The sequence below is a fragment of the Onychomys torridus genome, chromosome 16 (assembly GCF_903995425.1).
Source record: "Onychomys torridus chromosome 16, mOncTor1.1, whole genome shotgun sequence".
NCBI lineage: Eukaryota > Metazoa > Chordata > Mammalia > Rodentia > Cricetidae > Onychomys > Onychomys torridus.
The window spans coordinates 34,235,708-34,259,238 of record NC_050458.1 but is presented as its reverse complement, the minus strand read 5'-3'; the positions used below and the strand labels follow the sequence as shown (position 1 = coordinate 34,259,238).

The 23,531-nt window shown below is 42.3% G+C and overlaps 1 pseudogene; it reads right to left on the bottom strand.

Annotated features, from left to right (window-relative positions):
* Window positions 1-1,628: 1,628 nt before the first annotated feature.
* LOC118596787 lies at window positions 1,629-1,761 on the bottom strand (annotated as a pseudogene).
* Window positions 1,762-23,531: the final 21,770 nt, after the last annotated feature.

The window sequence follows — 23,531 nt, the reverse complement described above, 5'->3', positions numbered from 1 at the left end:
CAAGTTTTTATTAATTCCAGGGGAAATATAAAGTGCTACAAAAGAAAATTAATCATGGTGACACACAGCCTAAATCAAAAATAGTATTCTATGGTAATAATGATATAAATACTGAATAGTAATCTATCCAAAACTAATTCTGGAGGCGTATGGGACAGGACATTTGTGTATGCTAAAGATGCCCGAGGTTAATGGGGTGTTGGGGAAACAGGCCCTATCCTGCAAAAAGGAAATTCAACAGATTAGATCTGAAACAAAATTAATAACATTGTAAATCAAGAAACAGCAATGCAAGGTTGCCATTTAGATATGGGAAGGTAAATATCAAAAGAGTAAATGAAGGAAGTTGTCTGAGCCTGTCGCTTCTTGTAAGCCATTCTTAGATTTTTTTCTACTGTTGATGATGAAGAGCATCTAAGACAGTATTGTCTGCAATGAACTAAGTGGGACAAGACATTATCTGCCTCCTATCTGAGAGAAATTGACCTGAGAAAGAATGAACTGGAGATACAAGGAAGAGAAGGGATAAGGGAGTAAAATGTGAGTTTGGATGAGAGGAATGGCCAGTTTGGGACAAGAATGCAAGAGCTGCAGAGTCATCTGTAGAACTCCAGGAACAGCATGATCCTGTCTTCATAATGACAGCCCACAGACTGCAAGATTGGCGACTCTCTCCCACTGACCCAGCGTCTTAAAGAACAAAGGAATGGATTCAGGTGTATCATTTTTCTCCACGTATTTGTTAAATGCCAAAAGCCTGCACCATCTTCTCTTTCCCTTCTACTGATTTCCTCCTCCTCTTCTACCCTTTCTTGTCTTGCCTCTCCTTTCCCTGTTTGCTTCCATGTATGCTCAAGATCACTGAGAAGCAAAGTCCCCCCACCAGTTTCTTGGGTTGGTCTTTGCACAGTGGATGGAAACTCAGCCAAGAGGTGGTGCTGGCTTTAGGAGGTGCAAGTGCCTGGGGAGCACAGCCTGGATTATGTGAGTCCTAATCCAAGCCTGGCCACCCTCCCACTGTGCTGTCTCTTGCAAATCTTTGTGCTACACTGTGATTTATTAGGAAACACAGCCAAGGAGCTCACAACTCTGCAAAATCTAAAAGAATCTGTTTTCAAAAGCTTCTGTTAGCCAAGAGAGGCAAGCACCTTTAGAAACAAACTCCTATATTAACACACCTTCAAAATGCCCTTTCTTTTGTTTAACTAAAACTTACTAGAGAAAACTGAGCATGACCGGAGGATTTCTGAACATCTCTATGGTGCAAACTGAGCATGCCCGAAAGTGTTCTTGTTCTCCATATTAATCTTTTGAGAGCTAACTATGGTCCAGAATATGTCCACTATTTTTCCTTTTTTTGGTATTAAAAAAGGCATGTTTTCTTTTCATCAACCATACCAATAATCTTCTATAACATCCCAGGACAAACATTTGAAATTTGGTAGTCTGATGGGGGAGAATGCCCCATCAGAGACCTGCTGGCTGGTGGCATCAGCACAGAGTGCCTGGGTTCACACTGCGATTGAGGCTCACCTGTGTCTTGTAGGTGGCTTTTCCTCTACATCATGAGGAGGAATCTCAGAGATGACAGGATGTAGTGAAGTGGAGAAATCGTCCAGTCTAGGCTTTTAGGAAATTTCACTCCTCTTTTCCTGTTCAATGGTCTCCTTGATTGGCAAGGTGTTCTCCTGTGTCTTGGTTTTCTTCAGCTTGGCTTTATCAAAGCTGGCTATTTCCCCTGATGTCCAGCTTGTCTGCCATTTTCTTATAACCCATGGAGTCTTCTTCTGAGCTCATGCTACAGGAGCTACCACCTGCCTTGCTGTAGCAAGAGACCCACCATTTTTTTCCTTTTGAGTATGGCCTTAAGCTGAGCATGCTTTAGGTATACTGGCATATAAATTTAGGTATATAATTAAGCATACTCAGGAACATGCTTGCCCCCACAGTGCTTTCTTATCTGGTATGTTTGGGCTTCCCAAAGAAAACTCCCAAGCTTTGTCCAGAGAATGGTGCTTTGAAAACAACCCTGGTACTCTCCTTACCTGCTGCCATCCCTCACCTGGCTTATTCCTGGACTGTGCATGTTTTTGGCTTTGCACTGACCAACATGTGACCCCATTGCATTTGATGGCACTTCCAAAACTTAGTAATATTTCACATTTCACAACACTCTCCTAGAGCTGAAGGACACTTCATGGTCACACAATCCAATCTCTGCATTCAAAAAGAAAACCCAAGTCCAGAAGTGTCCGAAATAACCTGTCCATAGACACACAGCTAGCCAGTGGCAGAGGCCAGCCCCTTCCTGCCAGGCCCACTCCTATCACTCGGCCCCACTGACACTGCTGACATTTTTCTTTCCCTTGTTTCTGATGTCCTAGCGCATGTTCCAATTTAACGGGCAATCAGGCATGTCTCTCTGCTGTGGAGCCCTGAGGGTGTGTTCCATCCAGCAGCATGTCCAAGGCTCTGGAAGTGTCATGAACAGCAGTATGGGAAGTTTTCCCAGAGGAACCATCAGACTTAATGGCTCCTCCAGCCAGGGTTAAGCTCCATGCCCACCCCCCCACGCCACCCCTGCCCTAAAGCAGTTAACATGATCACAATAACCATGACTTCCACACTGAGGGCATAAGACATGGCTCATGCTGGATGTCAACAGAGGAAATGGAAACAGGTAGGCTTCCCCAAGCTTCAGGTTGTATTGGACTCATCCCAAATCATGAGTTGAAGCTGGGGGTAGGCCATAAGCAGCTTTGCTTTCTCTTTTTCTCCAATCCCTTCTGCACAAATTCCAACTTCAAAATGAAAGAGCTGAAGATGTCCACTATCTCGTGAAGTGTGTGTTGTAGTACAAACTTTAAGTTATTTGTTGTTGCTGTTGCTGTGTGGTAGGTGTGTACACTGTAGTTCAGCCTATCCTGTAGCTTATTCTGAAGCCCAGGCTGGCCTGGAATTCATGCCAATCCTCCTGCCTCAATCTCCCCAGGACTGGGATTACAGGTGTGAGCCAGCCTCAGTTGCTTTACCTATGAAGTAGACATTAGTATCTGTTTGTGCTGGTCAAGGTTTGGTACATGAATCAAATGGTTCTAAGATGAAAAGGACCCAATAAAGGGAAGCAAGGAACCACAGAGCCCTGGAGGATTACAGAGGACAAACAGCATTGGACCTGCTGGAGCAATTCATTGAAAAATAAATGGAAGTAAATTCTCAGGAAGCCACAATCTCTCAAGATCAAAAAAAGGGGGGGGGTGTCATAAGGTCATGCCTGACTTGGGAAAACAGAGTACCTGAAATTCAGGGAATAAGAAACCACCAAAGCTGTTTCTTCAACAGCCCATTGTGCTAATCAGCTCTGCATTGGGACAGATTTGAGATGACTGAGACAGCTGGCACTCTTTCCATGCAGTCTCTGAGTCACAACTCTGGTCTTTAGGAGCTCACAAATGAAGGATGAGTGGTTCAGCTGACTCCATCCAGCCGTGTGCTCCATGGGTCACTGTGAGACAGATGAGGTAATGCAGCCACTTGGAACAATTCCTAGGCCACATCAAGTGCAGACGTCAGTTGCTGTTGCTACTACTGTTAGGATGCCCAGGAACTCTACTCTGAGAGCATCTACATTTCTGCTCCCCGACAGAAAGCATCATGCAACCCCCTTCTGTTGGTTTTCCTCAGCCAAGAGGCAGATCTTAACATTCTTGTGGCTCTTCTTAGACCCTGATGATTTCATATTTACATTAATTTTATCCCTTGATAATTCTCTTCTTTTACCTCTACTTGGTCTTTTGTAGTCTGTCTTTGTAATTTGTGTATTAATTAGCTCTCGCATCACTTTGGCCACTTGACAGAGAGGAAGGATCCATTTTGACTCATGGTTTCAGAACTAATGGTAGCTTGACCCTTCACGCGCAACTCTTGGCAGAGAGGAGACAGAGAAGGAAGTAGAAGGCCCAAGGATAATATACCCCAGGGACATGTCCTTACTGACCTATGACCTTCAGCTAGTTTCTACCTTCTAAAGTTACAGACCCTCCTGAAATGACATCATCAGCTGGAGACTGAGGATTCAAAGATGAGTCTATTAGGGACATTTCATATTCAAACCACAGCGCCTTAGTTTATAGTAAATACCTTCTGGTAAGGCACTTAATATTTTTTTTTATGGCCTGAGCCTGGCATAAACAAAACATGTATACACCGAGCTAATTTCATTCATATATTCAAGGGCATGACTTTCAGGGACAGAATTCAGAGTGAGTGTGATGCCTTTGGACAACTCCTTCCTAGAGTCTCTCATGTCACATGATGCCCTAGTGGCTGAACCTCAAACCAGCTTAGAGTTGTCCTCTAAGTAGAGAGGGAAGATACCACTGTCAAAGTCACACCATTTTCTCATTTTTGCCTGCGGCAACCCCTCCAGAGCTCAGCCCTGGTCTTTAGCTCTGTGTGGGTCACTCTTTTTTCCTGTCAGGCAGAGAAAGTCTTTATTTCTACTTTGACACTGGCGAAAACTCAGCCTCTTTTCCTGAGCTAGCAAAATGGCAGAGTGCTTGCCTTTAGATTATCAAAACTCATCCACCGGGACCAAAGCTCCCGGCAGCCTGTCAGAGCAGACAGGTATGGTTTTGATGTGTTCTCCACTCCTCTCCTTGCTCCCTCCCTCACAGCAGGTAAGGACATTCTGAAACCCCTTCAAAGCCTCAGTTCTCGAGGTTTGCCTGCAAGGTGACATTTCCACTGACTCAAGCTTGAAGAAGCGCAAAGGATCGATTCTTGCCCTGCCCATGGCCAGCTTTGCTACTGAATCCTGCTATGAGTTCTCCTGAGCATGCTCTCTTAACTCTGCTCTAGGCTATACCATTGCTAAACATTTTTCAGAATTCATACACCTATACCTATTTCCTGTAGTGTCATTTTTCTTCTTTATAAGCCTCGATAAGAGGCAAATAATTGAATATTTATTCTGGACATGGTCATACTGGTAAAATACTAGGCTGTGGGGTAGTATTTCAATATTTGAAAAAATTAAAGGCACCCATAATGTGCTTGTTACAGTGTAAAACCCTTTGAACTTCCTGCCTCACACCCACAAAAGTGCTACAGGCACTATCATGCCCCAGTTAAGGATAAAGAGCTGGATAGTCTGCCATGCTTAAAGAGCCATCTCAAGGTCAAAACCATAATTAGGGCCAAGGTGAGCCTGGATTTCCGGTGCAGACATTTTTGCTAGGGTCCCGTGGAGCAGAAAGGACCTCTCAAAGAGTTCAATCAAGTTAAGAGACAACAGAGCAAAGAGAACTTCAGGTGGAACAGCAGGGATGCTTAGGTAACAATGGCCCCAGGAGCAGGCTTCATGAGGGGATAAGGGTATATGTAATGGCGCAGAGCTGGAAGCCCAAAGCACAACTTACACTGGGGGAAGCAGGACAGAAGAGCAGAGACGTAAGGAAGCTGAACACAGACTTTGATATCCTTGGATGAAATCCTCAGGAGTTAGGACTTTATCCCGTCAGTCAACATGGAATCACAGATGACCTTTGAATGAGTAGGATAAAGGCTGAATAAAATCCAGAGATATGATGTGGTCAGTCATGTGAATAAGGCTGGAATTAGGGACGAGACTCATGTAATAAAATGTCTGAGTCAAAAAGGAAACTAACCAAATTATGAATTTTCATTCCTTCTCCATAAAAATTATATGATGTTCTAAAAGGACTCATGTTAAATAAATATGTATTATACGTGTTATGTATTTTGTGTGCATGTATACTTAGATGCTTATGAATTTATAACAAATAATAGGTCCTAGAATGGAATGTGCCTCCACAAAGCCTTCCCCTCAAATTAAGTGAAGTTCCCATTCTATGAACAATGAAACAGAGCTATTTTCTCCAAGACTTTGATTAGGAGACTACAACATCACCTTGTACTGGAGATGAACATGAGAAGTTTCTCTTTGTGTCTTTTATTAGTGAAGTCACTTTCTCAAAAACCCCATAAGTAATTGCATGAGACATTCTCATGGATCACTTAGATTCCTTACATCTCATCACATACTTCTCCTTCCTGAAGCTAAAACTCTGTCTACAGAGTTTCACGTTTTAAAGAATACTTTACTCCCATAGTTGCTTAACTACAATGACAGAAATGGCATGAATTCACACACACATACACACACACACACACACACACACACACACACACACACAGGAGGGGTGATATCGTGCTTTTGTTCAGTTTCTATAATCTTTCTTCACCTTACAGAGATATAGACTATAAACTTAATGTGGGTGGGACTTTCTCCTGAGTGGTATACTTTACCCTGTAACCAGGTCAGTATGTGGAAGTAGATGGCCTCCAGATAATAATATTGAATGAATAAAGGAAAGAAATTCAATGGATCTGGAAAAAAATATGTTTCCTAGTCATGTCCACCATGGGCATCACTAACCTATATTCAGGACTGGGAAGATAGAGTGAAAGAAAAGAGGAAGCCCAGATTGGGAATGCTCTGTGAGGGGTGGGTATTGAGTGTGCATGTACACCTACATGTACATACATACATGGCTACCTGCTTAATGCCATTGTTCAACAAACTGACTCAAGTCCTTTCAGAGTATGGTCTAAAATAATGAACATGCCTGTAGCAGAGTAAAAGCTCAATAAAGAAAAGCAAATTATATTAATATAATGGATCTGATTTTGATGAATGGCATTTGATGTATTTTAAGTGTTCCTATATTAAAATATTTCTGTAAGTTCCCTTATGATTTGGTAACTGAAGCAGACAAAATCCACTGAAAATTGTGGCCAAGATTTTTGTTTTGTTTTGTTTTGTTTGTTTGTTTGTTTGTTTGTTCACGCAGCTCTGGCCATCCCAGAATTTGCTTTGTAAATCAGGCTGGCCTTGAACTCACAGAGATCTATCTGCCTCTGCCTCCCAAGTGCTGGGATTAAAGACATGCACCACCACTGCCCTGCATGTGGCCAAGATTTTAACTTGGGTATACTCTTTGCTAATTTATAAATGTTTGTCTCCTTTCTAATTTTGTATATTGAAGCTCTAATTCCTCTATATGGTGGTATTAGGAAGTAGGATAATACTCTATCTAATCTATCTATCTAGTCATCCATCCATCTCTGCTTTTATCTTCCCATCTCCATCTCTAACTGTCTCATGTGTGCCTAGTCCTGGAAAGAAGCCAGCCATCCCACAAAGTCTGCCAGTACCTTCACTCCCCAGTCCCAGTTAATCAAGCCTCTCTATCTATTGCATCTTGAAACTGTGGCCTGAGCTAACTCTGAAACTGCCTGTGGATTTAACAAACATATAAAATGCATCTAACTCCATTATTCACAAAAGATCTGAGTTTAAAAACAATAACAAAGCAGCACTATCATTATGAAAAAGATCAAATTTCAAACTACAGAAAATATGAAAAGTCTGAGGAAACTGAGCCTTGGGGAATGACCGTGTATTGCTGCTAGAAGGCAAAGATTGGTCCAGCTGGCTTTGGGAGTCTATTAGTCCATATCAAATGAAGATATGCACCTCCCCCATGATCTCAGTCAATCTGTAATGGCCCTACACTAGATACAAACCAAGTACTTGTCAACATAAAATGAATAATAAATTGTGGTGTTCTCGCATAATAGAATTCTAGCAGCAATAAGAATGAATAACTTACAGACACGTGCAAGGACATGTAAGAATCTCATGGAGAAAAAAGTGAAAGGAGCCATGCCCAGTGATAGGGCTTGCCAGATTGTACCTACCTGATTGCTAAAAGCAGGCAAAGTTAACAGATTGCTGGAAACAAGGACAGTGGCCATGGTCAAAGCAATGTTTGCAGGGGCCACCAGCAGGTTTCTCTGTGCCACTAACTTAGTAAGTTTCTTGGTCTACATGCAGGATGTGAAAATGCATCCAAATTGTATATTAATAATGTACATTTTCTATATTATGTTTCAATAAAACATTTTAAAGCCATTCCTACATGAGACAAATCCTTTTGAGAATGAATATTATCAGTAAGTTCAAGGATATGCTACAGACCAAAAAATGGTTCATCCCTTGGCTCAATCTGGGTACATACAGGTTGTGTGGCCTTGGCTGGCTTGCTTCATTGCAGAATCTCAGCTTCCACATTGGAGTAAATATATGAGAATGTCCTTTGATGAAGCCAAATGAAAGTTAGCAATTGGAATAAAGGGTAAATATTAAAACGAAGTAATGTTCATAAGAGGAAAATGTAATTTGAAATCTTCTCTTTTGGGGGGTCTCTGAGGGCTTATGAAGTTGAGAAAGCCTCCCTCTTAAAGCTCTCTAATTTCCCATCTAGATCCTCATGAATGACCTTGACTTTCAGTGTTTGGGGCCTGGAAGGCTCATTTTTACTCTTCTAGGTTCCTTGATCTTGGCCAAGCTTTCCTGTGAGCCTTTTCCTGTGTACTGTTCCAGCCCAACCCCTTCTCTCCCTCTCAGTACATCCATTCACTTTCTCATGAATGCATTCCCCCACGAATATTTCTCCTTGCTTATCAGACCTGAAGGTGGGAAGTGAGCAGATTACTGCTAGCAATTGCCCTCACAAGAGTACCTCCACTTGGAGTCGATTAACTCCACAAGGTGTGGAGAGTGTTCAAAACTGCATCATTCATCCCTAGGAGGTTTCCAGAATTTCTCATTGGCAAATTCTAGAAGCCTCCAAATCACCCTGGTTTTTGAGCTTCTTCATACTGTTCTCAGTGAACACAAATTGGCTGGAACCTAAGGCTCGCCATTTATTTCATGAAATCTCATAAGAATGCCACTTGGTACATTTTAAAGATAGGAATTCAACATTCTTACTTTACTGCCTGCTGGATCTATGTAAAATAATTATTTGTTGAATCACATAATGAAATAGTAACAAATTATGCCAAGGTTGCATTTTACAAATCAGTATTATGCTATAAAATTAAGATTTCTGTGAGTCTAAATTCTTAATATACTCACAGCTTTGCTGTGTTAGTAACAATTGTAGAGAAACTGTTCAAGGTGTCCCTTATCTAATAATCCACCTAGTAATCCATTTACCTATTTATCAATCCACTCATTCACCTATCCACCCAACCGTCCATCCACCTGCTCACTTATCCTCCCACCCATCTATACACCTATCCATCCATTCCCTCATTCACCCATCTATACACCTATTTATCCAAATACCCATGCATCCATCTCTCCACTCATCTATCTACCAACTAATCCATTCATCCATTCACCTGCCTTGGAAAGTAATTTTCAGTTTTGACCTTGAAGGTGAGACTTAGGGTGTGAGGATTCTAAAGATATATATAAGCCCTCTAGCATTTCTTCCTGGTGACATTAGTCATTCCCCAGATCTTGGCTGCAATGCCATCTTTCTGATATCTGCTCCTTTGTTTTGTGTATTTGGTTTGGTTGGCATGGGTATATCCATCTTTGGTGGAATTCTAGTATATAGACAGGCAATAAGGAATTAGGTGGTTGGGTAATTGAATCACATGTTTCTAAGAGAAATTAACCTGGAAGAGGGGGAGCAATATATGGAGGAAAAACAAGCAAATGGACAATTACAGACAAAGGTAGATTTAGAACAGTCTCAGCCTAAGATGAGGAAGCTGATTGTCACTGGCTAAGGTCCTTCCTAGTCTCCCAAACACGGAAATCAAAGAAGGAGGCTCTGATGCACCAGGCCTATTTTTCAAAGCAGATGCCTATTGAAAAGTTTCAGAGAGTACTTGGAATCCTGCTGACCACTGATAGCCCCTGGTAGCTACAGTCCTTGTGAATAAAGCCTTGTGTGTTTACTGACTCCTGTGTTCTATGTTCAAGAGTTTTCTCTCCAGATGTGGATTCCATGAGAGCAAGGGCCCATTTCTTCGTGTCACTGAGTCTGATTCAATGGGCCCATTGGAAGTGCCCTGTGAACCTTAAGGAAAGGAAGCTGAGGAGTGACTCTATTTCACTCAACATCCCCCACCCAGACACACACACACACACACACACACACACACACACACACACACACACACACACACACGGCTTTTCCCCTCTGGCTGGATCACCAATGGCAGCACCAAATGATAGTGGGATGATGTTAGAATCTCTAAGCCAAAGAAAACAGAGAAAAACTAATGAATCAAGAGCTTTAATAGACTTCTAGGCACCCACCCAGCTCATTCATTAATGAGAAAAGCAAGCCATATTAGCCTGGGTAATCTTCCCAGAACATAGTGCCCAGTGCACAGGAGAAAAGAAAAGTTGGAGCATTTGCTGTGAAGTGGCAATGGCTGGAGAGTGGAGGGCACTGGGAGCCACATGGCAAGGCTGCCTGCAGTCTGCTCTACAGTTGGAGGCTGTCTCCCTCTCTCTTCTGACCCCCCCAGGACCTTGGCTTGAGCAGGCTGGCTGCTAGTAAAGGCAGTGTAAACAGAAGTTGGGAGCAGTGGGAAGAACACATGGAAGGGGAAGGTCATCATCAAGAGGAGATGGCATTCACAGGTTGTGTTGTGAGCAAGTCCCCTTTTTACTGGGGAGTTAGGATTATGAAGACTCATCACTATTAAGCTGTAGATCATTTTGAAATCTGAAATTGTATATAAAGAGCCACGTATGGAATAATCACTCCCCTCTTTTATTGATTTCTTCTATTTTATCCTCTTCACACAAACAAGGGTTGATGGAACAATCTCTCCATTCCCATCAGTTCTTCTCTTTAAGGGACCCCACATACCATCAGACTCTTACCGCCTTACAGACCAGTACTAGCTGGCATCTCTGCTGCATAGGTCTTTCTGGACACCAAACGATTACCCAGAGATGGTGCAGAGAGGGAAACTGCTATATACTAAGAACGGGTGGCACTGAAGCTCATCTAAGTCCTATCGTGGCCCCAAAGGCCAACATTGCTACTCCTACGTGAAGGGAATTGATGATGTTAACTAAGACATGGGGGACTCTAAGCGTTTAGACAGTGTCCATGTCCAAGGCCTTCATCTTGTGCAACTTCACTGGAAATTTTTTAAGTGGCTCCTTTAGATACCTCCCACATTTCCCACTGCCTGTACAGTGAAGTCAGGGTTGTCAGCATGAGCTCAACCCTTGGAGCCAAATCCTAGTTTCTACCTACCCTCCATACTTTCACTCCCTTCCACCCACCATTTGCCTTAGTCCTACACTTCCCAACACCCTGTCCTTGACTCATTTTCTACCCCCAACTCACTCTGCTTTCATAAGTCTGAGACTTTCTTGAACATGTCTTTGTGTGAAATGCCTGGCCTTGTCCTTAGCTTCTCCTCTCAAAGCCACTACTCTTCAATGAGAGCAAAGTTTCTGAACATGTGACCCACCTGCATCACCAGGGTCGGTTCATGTACAACAGTGAGGATGCACAGACTGCACTCTGGATCCTATGATGGAGAGTTTCACACGTGAAGTTTAAAACATTGTGTTGTTAATAAATCCCCCAACGGATTATGACACTCAGAACAATTAGGAGCCCAAGTTCAAGAGACTTTGAGTGCCAGAGCGTGTTCATTCCTGTACTTAACTATCTGGCATAGTAAACCACCAAATATCTGGGAAACTATTATATGGACCAGCCAGAGCTCATTAGGCACAAACCTGCTTAAGCCCAGTTATCAGATGGGCAAGCTATGTAAGGGGTAAGTGGATGTAATTGCTCAGTACCTCTATCTCTTCATCCAAGAAAATGTCATTGACTATCCTAAGGTGGCAATGCCCATTTTTGTGTTCCTAGCACTTCCTTGATTAGGCAATGGGAACTCTCCTGCAGTGGTCTGTGAGACCCTTAAAGACTGAGAGCCTGAATGAATGCCTTAGTTTTCTCTTGGTCTCACCAATTAATAGAGACCCTGCCTAGAGTTATTTCTCAATAAAATCATGGTGAATTAAAGCAGTGATTAGCAAATCATTGACTGAACAGATTAACTTATGGGCCCAGATGAAAGAACACACATGGGGCAGTCAGATGGGAAAAACAATCCTGAGACCACAGAGCATGCTGCACTTGGCACAAAGAAAGCTCCTGTGTTTCTGCCCAGTCCCCAAGACCTGGTGCAGAGGGAACTTCCATATGGGGAACTGAGGACAGGATGTCTCCAGGAATAAACAGATTTGAAGAGAAAATGGTGTCCCTCATGTGCTGGCACAAGAGGGATGCTCTTGGCATGTGCCTATCTCATCATGCCCAGCCCCAGGGAGAATCTTTACTTTAGAAAAGTGGAACTCGGAACCTTCAGGAAGCCAGGCTGCAAAGAAACTTGGAATTCAGGAATCACACAGACCTGAGCGAGAATGCCAGCTACCCTGAACTTCATCTCTGTGATTTGGAGTTCCACTTCCTGCAAAGAGGAACCCAAGGCTCTATGGGCTTGGCACATTTGTCTCCTGTAAAATGATCTACACCTCTGTTTGTGTCCGGGAGAGTTCCTGCAATGGGTGTGAATCAGGTACAATTACGAGCAGCACCATTTTGCATCTCGAAAATACTCCTGCTTGGAGAGTAAATCACATGGTAAGCCCTCCTTTGGCTGGCTCTTCCGTGTGCTACACTCAGGCTTTGATAGTCAGCAAATGTCTCAGATGAAGTGTGTTGCTTCTCTAGCTACACATCTTGCTTTAGATAGAGCAGAGACTCTATGGTCAACAGATCTGAATCGAAATCAAGCCTCTCTTTAGTGCCTAAGTCAAGGTTTCCTCAGTTGTCCAATGAGAAATATGGTGCTTCCCTACTGGTCACCAGGAGACTCAAAGAATAGGGCAGAGGTAAGACAGCAGCAGGAAGCCTGACACAGAAGATTTTCTCAACCTCTGTTCCTCCCTTTTCTTTCCCTAAAAACCACTATCAGAGTAAAGAAATACTTACCTTATGGTGTCAAATGCATGGATGGCAACAGTTTTAGGACACTGATCAATGCAAGTGAAAACTAACAAAGATTACAAGAAAACAAAAGTGTAGGCATTAATACAATAATCTCTATCATAATTTCCATCACTCTCTTAATGGGATGGAAACAATAGGCCCCATCTTATTAATGGCTATCTTCATGGATAGAATCATGGGTTCTCCTGTAACTTTTTTCTTTCTTTGATTTAAAAATTAAGGCATATTTAGGGGTCATCATTAACTTCTTTCCTGTAACAGAAGCAGGTAACGTTCTAGGACTTTCTATGAGCCCTAGGTTGGCTCCTGTAGATGGAGGCTTCATGTAGAGCTGAGGCAGCAGGTACCAGGTACATGGTAACTCTGATTCAATTGATTCTGCCCTTCTTGGACTGTTCTGACAGCCACAAGGGACCAAATTGTCCTTAGCCTTGGAGCCATCAGAGCATCACAAAATATCTGAGGTAAGAGTCATTGTAAACCCTACTGTACAGACAAGGAGAGCAGAACACCAGCAGGCTCAGTAGTTTGAGGGTCTATCAACTCCTCACCCTGCATTTGCAGTTCTCATGGAGGCCTTTATGGGATCTACCACTGGAGAATGACACCAAAGAGAGAAGGAGCTGCAGATGTATTGAAAGAGACAGGCACACTTAACCGTGTGGGCTTCTTGGCTAGAAAAAGACTTGGAGTCCTATTTGTGTTACAAGAAGTCACTGATGGATGTTTTCCTTTTTATTTATATGACATGATTGTGTTGGTGATTTTATAAGTTCCTTCTCACTGATGTTTGGATTATGAGCAGATTGCAGAGGATGGAAAAAGCCAGAATTCTGAGGTACTAAGAGAGATAAGGCACACTCGAGTGCCATTACCATTCATAAAGGTAGGAACATGTGTATTTCAAGGCTTCCTCTGCTATACCCTTATCCACTAAGGTAAGCTCACATCTGGGTCTGGCATTCTGGGCCTAAATCTCCACCATGGAAGTTCTCAAATTGTTCTCATGACCATGTCCAAGAATGCTCAGTAGCTGTTTCAGAGAACTGATGAAGAGATCTGTGTCACAGGCCCCAGGGCCTTCTAGAATTTGAATTCCTTATGACCTGAGAGGGGGGATGGACAGAGCAAGAAAAGAGAGGAGGAAGGAAGAAGAAGGGAAACACAATGGAGTCCAGAGGAAGAGCCCCGCCCTTCCTACCACTTCCCTGTACTACAATTTCCCTTCCTAGTCTTTTCTTGATCATACCTCTTCTTTCTCATTTCCTTTCTCAAGAGTAAAACCCAGAGTACATTTGACCAGTAAAGGAATGATGTCATTTGCTACCTCTTGATGTCATCTGCCTATCCCCTTGTATACTTAAGACCCAGGTTGAAGCCCTGACACCTCTGGCCACAGAGACAGCACAGCCAAGTTCTATCCTCTCAGGGCCTCATGAGTGCTTGTTATCTTTTCCTTGGATGCTAATCTCAGACCCTCAGCCTTGAGCATCCAAATTAAGTGTCACCTCCTCAGTGACATCTCCTTGAACTTATTTGGTTAATGTAGATGCCATCTTCGCATCTTTCTCTTACTTCATCTTATATATTTCCTTCACAACACTTACCATTTAACATTATGCACTTCTTATCAATCTATTCCATTGAACCAAGTCTCAAGCTCACTTGGACATTGCTCTCACTAGAGAAACTTAAATAGCCCTGATTCAAGGATTTTCTCCTTTGCTCCCAGGGAGAATTGATCATCAGGATATTTAGAACACCTCTACCTCAACTCTAAAAGATTCTGGATCATAGCCAAGAACCTTTGTACTTGTAAATTTCAACTTTCATAAAAGGAATGACTCAAGTTAGTTTATTCCCAGATATGTCTTCAGGAGCCAACAAATATTTAGGCCCACATTCTTAATTAATATTGGTTGAATTGATGAGTGAGTGAATGAAATGAACAAATAGGTCAGCCTCTTTCTGATGTTCCAGTAACATCCTGTGAATCCCTCCCTCTGTACTGACCCTGAAGCTTGGCATATGTTTGTTCCCATCCCTATTTATAATATTTTGAATTGTGTAAAACAAGGACCTCAATTTCCATCTCCATATCCCAGTGCTCAGGAATGAATTGATATTTGACTTCATTTACAAGATAGTAATGTGCCTTGGGCAAAATAACCAATGTTTTGTGAATTTCCAGCTCCATGAGTCATGAGAGACTTTCTACCTGTTGGTAGATACCTTCACATTATGAATACAGCATGGTGCAAATCAGAAATCTAAGCCTATACCAGTGTGGAGGGAGCAATAAATGACCCTCCTTTGATCCAATTAAAAAACCATTCATAATGTTGATTTCTTTCCTTCTTGTTGGTATAGCTGTGCTGGTGGCAGCATTTTAATACACTTGTTTTCCAGTCACTCGGCCCTCAGTGGGTCATAAAGGAGAAAGATGGGATCATTAAGGTGGTACATGGATCTGCTCTATTACCACAGCCCCAAATCCTCCACCTTAACAGAGGCAAAGATCTCAAATAAGAGTCAAGAAGATGAAGAGCAGCACATGTCTACCATTGTTCTCCCATGCCCTTCATTGGTTCCACATACCGGAGCATCTAATCATGTTACCACATTAGTGCCAACACCACCAGGTGCAGGAAGGGTACTGAGAAATTATTTGAAGGTGTGCTTCTGTCTTCTAAAACATTTCCACAGGAGTGAATATGTCTCACCCAACCAAACCATTTCTATAGAGTAACTAACTAAATGAAAGAAAGTGATGGCTAGATTACTTCTTCAATTTTTTTTTGTGTGTGGGGGAGGTTATTTAGTTGTTTTTTTTATTATGAATGAAATATGTGTGCATGGCTTTAAAAGTCAAAGTTACTGAATATTTACAAACAAATCATCAACTGTCTTTCCCTTCTCTGGCCTTAAAAGTAACTGGTGTCGTTTTCTTAGCTTAGCTTTGTGCTCTACACACACACACACACACACACACACACACACACACACACACACACTGTATTATAACTTAGCTAAAATATTTGTACTGTGATGCTGAAATTCTAAGTTTTGATATTCTATGAACCTGTTCTACAAAACACAAGTTGACACTTACAAATGGCCCTGGCACAGCTTTTTACTTTCATTCTCTTCTCACTCATTATATTTTTGTCATCCCTGAAAACTCATTTTATATATTTATAGCTTTTAGTTAAATAAGTATTGAATGTTGTGCTCTAATGACATAAGTATGTTCACTATTGAGCATACCAACTAAGAATGCAATTCTTTTTTAATTGTCATTTTTTGTTTTTTGAGATTGTAAAATAATTACACCATCCCCACCCCCTACATCTTTCCTCCCTCCAACTTCTCCCATGTGTACCATCCTTGCTCTCTTTCAAAGCCATGGCCTCTTTTTCTTAAATTGCTAAGTGTGTATGTGTGTGTGTGTGTGTGTGTGTGTGTGTGTGTGTGTGCATTTGTGTATATGTGTGTGTATCTGTTTCTGAGTGTTTGTGTGTCTCTGTTTGTGCATATGTATGTGTGCTTTTATATATATATATATATATATATATATATATATATATATATATATATATATATATATAACTGGCTCAGTCTGTTATCTGTATGTACATGTCTTCAAGGCTGATTATTTAGTATTAAATAACTTCTTGATGTTCACTTCTTTGGGGAAGACTATGTCTAAGCTCTCAGCATTTTTCTAATCTTTTTTTTTTTTTTTTTTTTTTTTTTTTGACCTGAGGACCGAACCCAGAGCCTTGAACTTGCTAGGCAAGTGCTCTACCATTGAGCTAAATCCCCAATCCCAGCTCTCAGCATTTTTAACTGCCTGAAGTTCTTTGTCTAGGATTGAGGTCTCTTGAGCTTCCCCCTTCCATATTAGCATGTCAGTTAGTGTATTCCTTGTTCAGGTCATGTTTAGGCAGACATGTTGGTGCGACTTCATGGGTATAGCTTCTCTGACATTTCTAGGGAATATAGTCTCGCAGCAAACTTCCTATTCTTTTAGCTTTTACAATCTTTCTACCCTCTCTTCCACAATGATCCCTGAGCCTTAAGTTCAGGAGTTGTATTGTATAAGAATGAAGTATTTTGGTGTCTGTGGTGGTGGCCCATGCCTTTAATCCCATGTACTCATGTGGCAGAGTCAGGCAGAGCTCTGAGTTTGAGGCTAACTTGTTCTACAGAGTGAATTCTAGGACAGCCATAACTACACAGAGAAACTCTATCTTGAAAAACAAACAAAAAGGAATGCAATATTTAAGACACAGCTTTTAAAAATTTCTCAGGAAGCTATCAGTAGCTTCACTCTATTTACTTATTTATTTAGGGGTGTGTGTGTGTGTGTGTGTGTGTGTGTGTGTGTATGTGTGTGTGTGTGTATGTATGTATGTGTACATGCTGGTGTGTATGTGCTAAGGCTTTCTTTTGGAATATAGGGCTGGAACTTAGGTCATCAGGTTGATACACAAATATCCTACCTATTGACTCAGCTCATGTTAGTTGCTGGCAGAGGAATTTGGTCAGTTTTCAGTGTGCCTACCTCCTGGCAGTCTTTAATCTGTCTGCTCCCTATTTCTATAGTTTTGGTTCATCAAGAGCTGAATATAAATGGAAGTGTATAATACCTAAGTTTTAGAGTTGGCTCTTTTCACTCAGCATAATTCCATGGAGGTTAACCTAGGTTGTTTCATGTGTCATTTTTATTTTCTTTAGTTGTTGATTAGCAATCCATGGCAGCCGTGCACCACAGCTTGTTCAGTCACATATCCTATGTCAGGAGTTTTCTTTCTTTCTGGCCCCACAGCATCCACTGAAAAGCCCGCAGTCCCATGATTGACCTCCATTACTGGTACTGTGTTCTTCTTTTCTGGATGTTCTTGATATTTCTTTTGTCTTTAGATTTTCAATGTCTGGTCATGCTAAGCCTGGTGAGGACTCCTTTGTGGTAGGGCTCCTTTCACTTTCATGAATAACTACGCATGCTACTTGCCAGACTCATGAAGTTTACAGTCCTTATTTCTTCAAGCATTTTCCCAGGCCCCCTTTCCATTCTTTCACTGGAACTGTGATGACAGGAATGTCCTATCTTGTGTTAGTCACACCAGCTCCCAAGATTCTCTTCTGTTTTTATTAGCCAGTCTTTTTGTTCAGACTAGGTGGTTCCTATGGCTCTCTCCATGTCAGTGACTCTTCTGTTTCTTCCATTTTGCTTCTGAGTGCATACATTGAACTATTCATTGTGGCTGCTTTTTAAGTCTTTAGTTTTAAAAATTTCAAATTTCTATTTGGCTCATCATTATCTCTTCTACATGCTTCTAAATTTTCAGATTTTCCTGAGGCTTTCTTTTTATTCATTACAAGGATGCTACTAATTACTTATTAAAAATCTGTCTTTTTAAACCATGGCTGCTTTAAAATCTGTCAGACAATTCTAACATCCCTGTCATAATCATCATTCATGTTACTTGTATATTTTTTCTATTTTCTTGAGTTTGAGACTTCCATGTTTGTTGGCATAAAGGTTGATTCTTCTCTGGACCCTGGACATTTGCACTCTATATTTTAAAATTCTGGAAAAACCTTGTATATTAGCTGTCATCTTGGACCCTGTTCCAGCAGTGTTTACAAGGGACTGCCAGGTGTGGCTGAAGGTAGAAGTCCAGAGATCTTTTTTCAAATTATCGTTTTAGTTTATATATATGTGTGTGTCCCTGTATGACTTATTGTACACCATGTGCACACAGGGTCCCATGGAGTCTAGGATAAGGTATTAGATACCTTGGAACTTGGGTTATAGGCAGTCATGACTCACCATGTTGAGACTGGCAACTAAATCCAGGTCCTATGCAATAGCAGTAGGTGCTCTTAAGCATCAAACTGTCTCTCCAGCCCCTAGATGTCCAGAGTCTTGTGTGAGTTTCTGTTGACACCAGCAGGGTGTTCTTGGTTACTGGTAAGAAGGCAGAAGTTTCCTATTGCCAGTAATCTCAGCTGTTACTGCTATGAAATTTGTTTGGCTGCTGCTGGGGGAGGGACAATAGTGAAAATCTTCACTTCCCACTAAACCTCACGGGATACCACAGCAGGGAGCACAAGAGGAGGGCTTCATTCCTGCTGCTTAGAAAGAGCAAGTTAGGATTCTTACCTGGTCTCTGTCACACCATGGAAAACAAAGGAACATGTCTTACTGAGCAGCATACATGGCAATCCAGAATCCTTCCTTGGTGTTTACCAACACCATCTTAGGTGAATGCTAGGGTCCCCATGATAGATGTTTAAGAGAGAGCCAAGGTTCCACACTGAGCCCTTTTCTGTATAGTGTGGCAGGGGGCTTCTTCTGTACTTTTTGGAGTGAAGCACTTACTGACTGACAGGATTCTGCCTTCTTATGCTGCCTCCTTTGGCTAAAGAGAGTGGATTTTGGTTGGATTTGTTTGTTTATTTGTTTGTCTTCCTTGTGGGTCCATGTGATTTTATTCCTTTATTTCTGTTTTAAGAATTTGAGAAAATAGGGGAGATAGATGCCCCTGTTAAGCCACTGAAAGAAAGCTTTGGGCTTTGATTCTATTCTTAGCCTCAAGTACTCCTTTCACCAGCCTCACAAGTCAGTGTGCTCAAGTGTGAACCAGCACAATTAGAGTTGCTTTATAAAACGTAGAACGTGGATTCAGCACAGGCAGGTCCAGTCCCCCCCTGCCAGGCCAAGCAAAGTGTCCCCGTGCAGCCCAAGGTTCCAAACAGCCAGCTCATGCACTAAGGACAGGTCTGGGTCCCACAGCCTGGATGCCTCCCAAACAGTTCAAGCTATTCAATTGTCTCACTTATCCAGAGGGCCTGATCCTGCTGGGGGCTCCACAGCCTTTGATTCATAATTCATGTGCTTCCATTCGTTTGGCTATTTGTCCCTGTGCTTTTCCGACCTTGGTCTTAACAATTCACACTCTTACAGTCCCTCCTCTTTCTGACAATTGGACTCCTGGAGCTCCACCTGGGGCCTGGCCGAGGATCTCTGCATCCACTTCCATCAGTTATTGGATGAGAGTTCGAGCATGACTGTCAGGGTGTTTGGCCATCTGATCACCAGCCCAGGCCAGACCAGGCTTTCTCTGGACCATTGCCAGCAGTCTACATAGGATGTGAATGGGTCCCCAGGGGAGTCTTGGCCCTGGGGGAGGTAGGAATGGAGGGGAGGGGATAGGCAGGGGTGGAGGTGGGGGTGGGAGGGGGGAGGGCGGGGGAGCCCATGGTTGATGTGTGGAATTAAAACACAAATATAATAATAAAAAATTAAGAAAAAATAAATAAATAAATAAATAAATAAATAAATAAATAAATAAATAAATAAAATGTAGAACGTGAAGAATTTAGTGACTTACCAAGGCCACACAGGTTCAGTTTCCCTGGCCCTAGGGCTTCTGCATTTCTGAAGTGCTTTAAACAGCCTGACTTCAGCAAATCCACAGACCCAGAAATTGGTAAACTATTAAGAAGGAAACCAGTAACCACACCCACTCATTGTCGTCATATTCCAACAGCCTTTTCCTGTGTATGAAGATAATCACAGACGTGCTATTGTAGACTTGAGAGCATCCAAAATGAAGGTGATTTGGAGTGATCTTCTGTGAAAAGTTGAAAATGTGTTGGAGTAGCCAGGGTATGTAGCTGGAAAGTTTCTCTCCAGGTGCCACCAAGCCACTCTGTCAGCCACTGCCGCCATGAGAAGCACGAGCAATGTGGCAACTTATAGATTAATAGAAATGGGTTGATTTAAGATATACAAACTAGATAGCAAGAAGCCTGCCACAACCATACAGTTTATAAATAATATAAGCCTCTGTGTGTTTACTTGGGGGGCACTAGTGGGAGAGATTTGTCTCAACTGCTGGCAGGTTGGGACACAGGAAAACTTCAGCTACAAGGGTATGTTGTTGTAATCAGGATGTTGGACAGTTGGCTAGGATGGAATTTGGATCTGGTAAGTTTTGGGGAGGAGCCTCTTGCAGGTGCATCAGCCTTTGTTGAATAAATGAAGGGGAAGTAGCAATGTTTTGTGAACCACTGACTTGAAACTCAGACATAGGTCCAGCCCCTAACTCTGCTTTGTTCTGGCTATATGATCTTGGGAACATTGCATATACTTCTATAGGCATGGGTTTGCTTGCCTACAGCCTGAGGAGACCAATACCTATGCTTCCAAGATGCTTAGAGGAATACAGAAAATCTCACAGTCCTTACACAGAGCCTAGAAGATGTTCTTTGTGTTCCATGACTCATCAATGAAGTCCCTGGCAGGTTGTAAGGTAGACCTTGCATGTTATAAATGAAAATAAAACCTCAAAGTCCATAGAATCATAGTGCCCAGGGAAGTGGATATTTTCACTTTTAAAAACTATAGCTTTTTTTTCATTAATTTTTCTAATAAAACCAAAACCCTGCAGAGAAGCAAATGGAATTGGCTTTACTTAACCCAGCACAGCAAAGTCTTTGGTGGGTTTCTAACTGCCTTGAAATCTAAGAGAGAATATTACAACAAGGATGAGCATGAGCAATAACGTGCATCAAGACATCCATGGCGTCAACAGCAGCAATAAAACTGAAGTAGACAAGACCAAAAGAGGAATGGTCCTTGCAGGAGTTGGGAGACAGAAGAAGGATGAAAGAAGATATGAGCCTCCCTGCATGCCTGATGTAGGTAGGTTCCTACTTCTCATGCATTCATTCTCATGAGCCCACATTCCCATCATATATCAGCATTCTCTTCGCCAAACCAAGGATGCTTCCCTCACTACTCCAGACCTTTGTGCACACACAGTTCTCCCTGCTACCCTCTAGGCCCACACTCCAGGTGGCTATATCACCTGCTCCACTATGCCCATCTTTCTCCTAGGTCCTTAGATTTCCCATAACACTTACCTCCACTGTAGGACTTACTGTGGATTGTTTGACTGCTCATGGGAATTTCCTCTCACTGACTCTGGGTTCCTTTGGGAAAATACCTGAGCCCTGTTCAATGATGTAATAGCCTCCTATGATAGTAACTAATTACCTAATATACAACAACAGAAGTGCAAAACTGTGCAGTGGAAGAATAACTGTTTTCTAAGTAAAATGATGGAGGCATTCAATATAGACATCAAAAGCAATAAAGTCATTGTTCTCTTAAATGGTTGCCCCAAGACTCCTTTCTAGGTTCTGTTCTCTGGCTTTCCAGAACACAACACAAAGGAGGAAAGGGGAAAAAAGATTTAGATTAACCACTCACATGCATTTTTACCTCATGTGCAGAATTCCTTGTTCACCATGCCCCATCAGAATAATCTCTGGCTAACCCTGCTTTGGTACTTGTGACCGCTCTTTGTAGAAAGCTTGCGTCACTATCCTCTGAGCTTATGTAGCAGCACTTCACTGGGTCTCCCTTCCTTGTTAGCTTGGGATCATTGGGTGTCACTTGTGTCCACTTTGCTTAACCTCCCTGTTTTTCCACAGCTCAAACCCACCTGGGCCCCGACTCCTCCCAGTTGAGGTTCCTTTTCTAATGAATCCAGCCTTTACTGAATTTCCTCGAAGCCCCTTTTTGCTAACACCAATTTATTTTTTATTGAATAGGGAATCTAAGAACCATACAATACTAGGTCTATGGAAGTTTTCTTCAAGAAAAACCATAGCCTTTAAAGCCACAGAGAGCTGCACCTTAGTCCTGGCTGTGGTCTTCCATATCGATTCTGCGTTTCCTTGAGCATAGATCTGGGATTTGTGTTCAGCAACTCCTTCCCCATCCTGCCTCCATGAGCATGAGCAGCTTCTGCACCACTGGAGCTGAGCTACTTACTTTAGTTGATGAAGCGGTAATGTACCAGTTCCAAGAACAGACATTAGGAGACCGCCCTTATGTGTTTCTTTTTGCCCTTCAAAGCTCTTTAAATTTTTTTCAGATAATATCCAAGCCAGCAGGGTCTCAGAATGTGGTACATAGATGAGACTGGTCCAAAGATGATAGACATTCTCAGAGGACTTGTGTGTCCCTGGCTCTTCACACCAGAGCCCACTGAGCATCCCAAAGCATCTATTCAACAAAGCTGTGGTCAAGCAGCTTCTACAAGAGTCTGTTCTCTCATTGTAGCCCTTCTTGATAACTCTAGAGTTAACTTACAACAAGCAAAGGAAAATTGGTAGCGAGATCCAGGACAGGTGAGGCGCAGTCCAACATGGTTCTCTGGAGAACTCTGCCTTGGTCCATGGTACCAGCAGTATCCAAGACCACAAGGCAGTTAAGAGAGTGAACATGTATGCACTTAAGGTCTTAAGGAGTCCCCCCCTCGGCCACGCCCCCCGGGGGAGGGGGGCCATGGGGGCGGGGGGCGGGCAGGTACCTACTAGTGGCAGTGCTTCAGGGGTAAAGCACAGACAGCCACCCTTACACAGCTGGGTAGTTGAAAGTATAATATGAATTGTTGCACTTGGAGATTTTAGAATTTGTTCATAACATTGTGATTTACTTTAAAAAAGCATTAGCTATTTTTTGTAGTAATGATGATATGAGGAATAGTCTCTACTACCTATTGC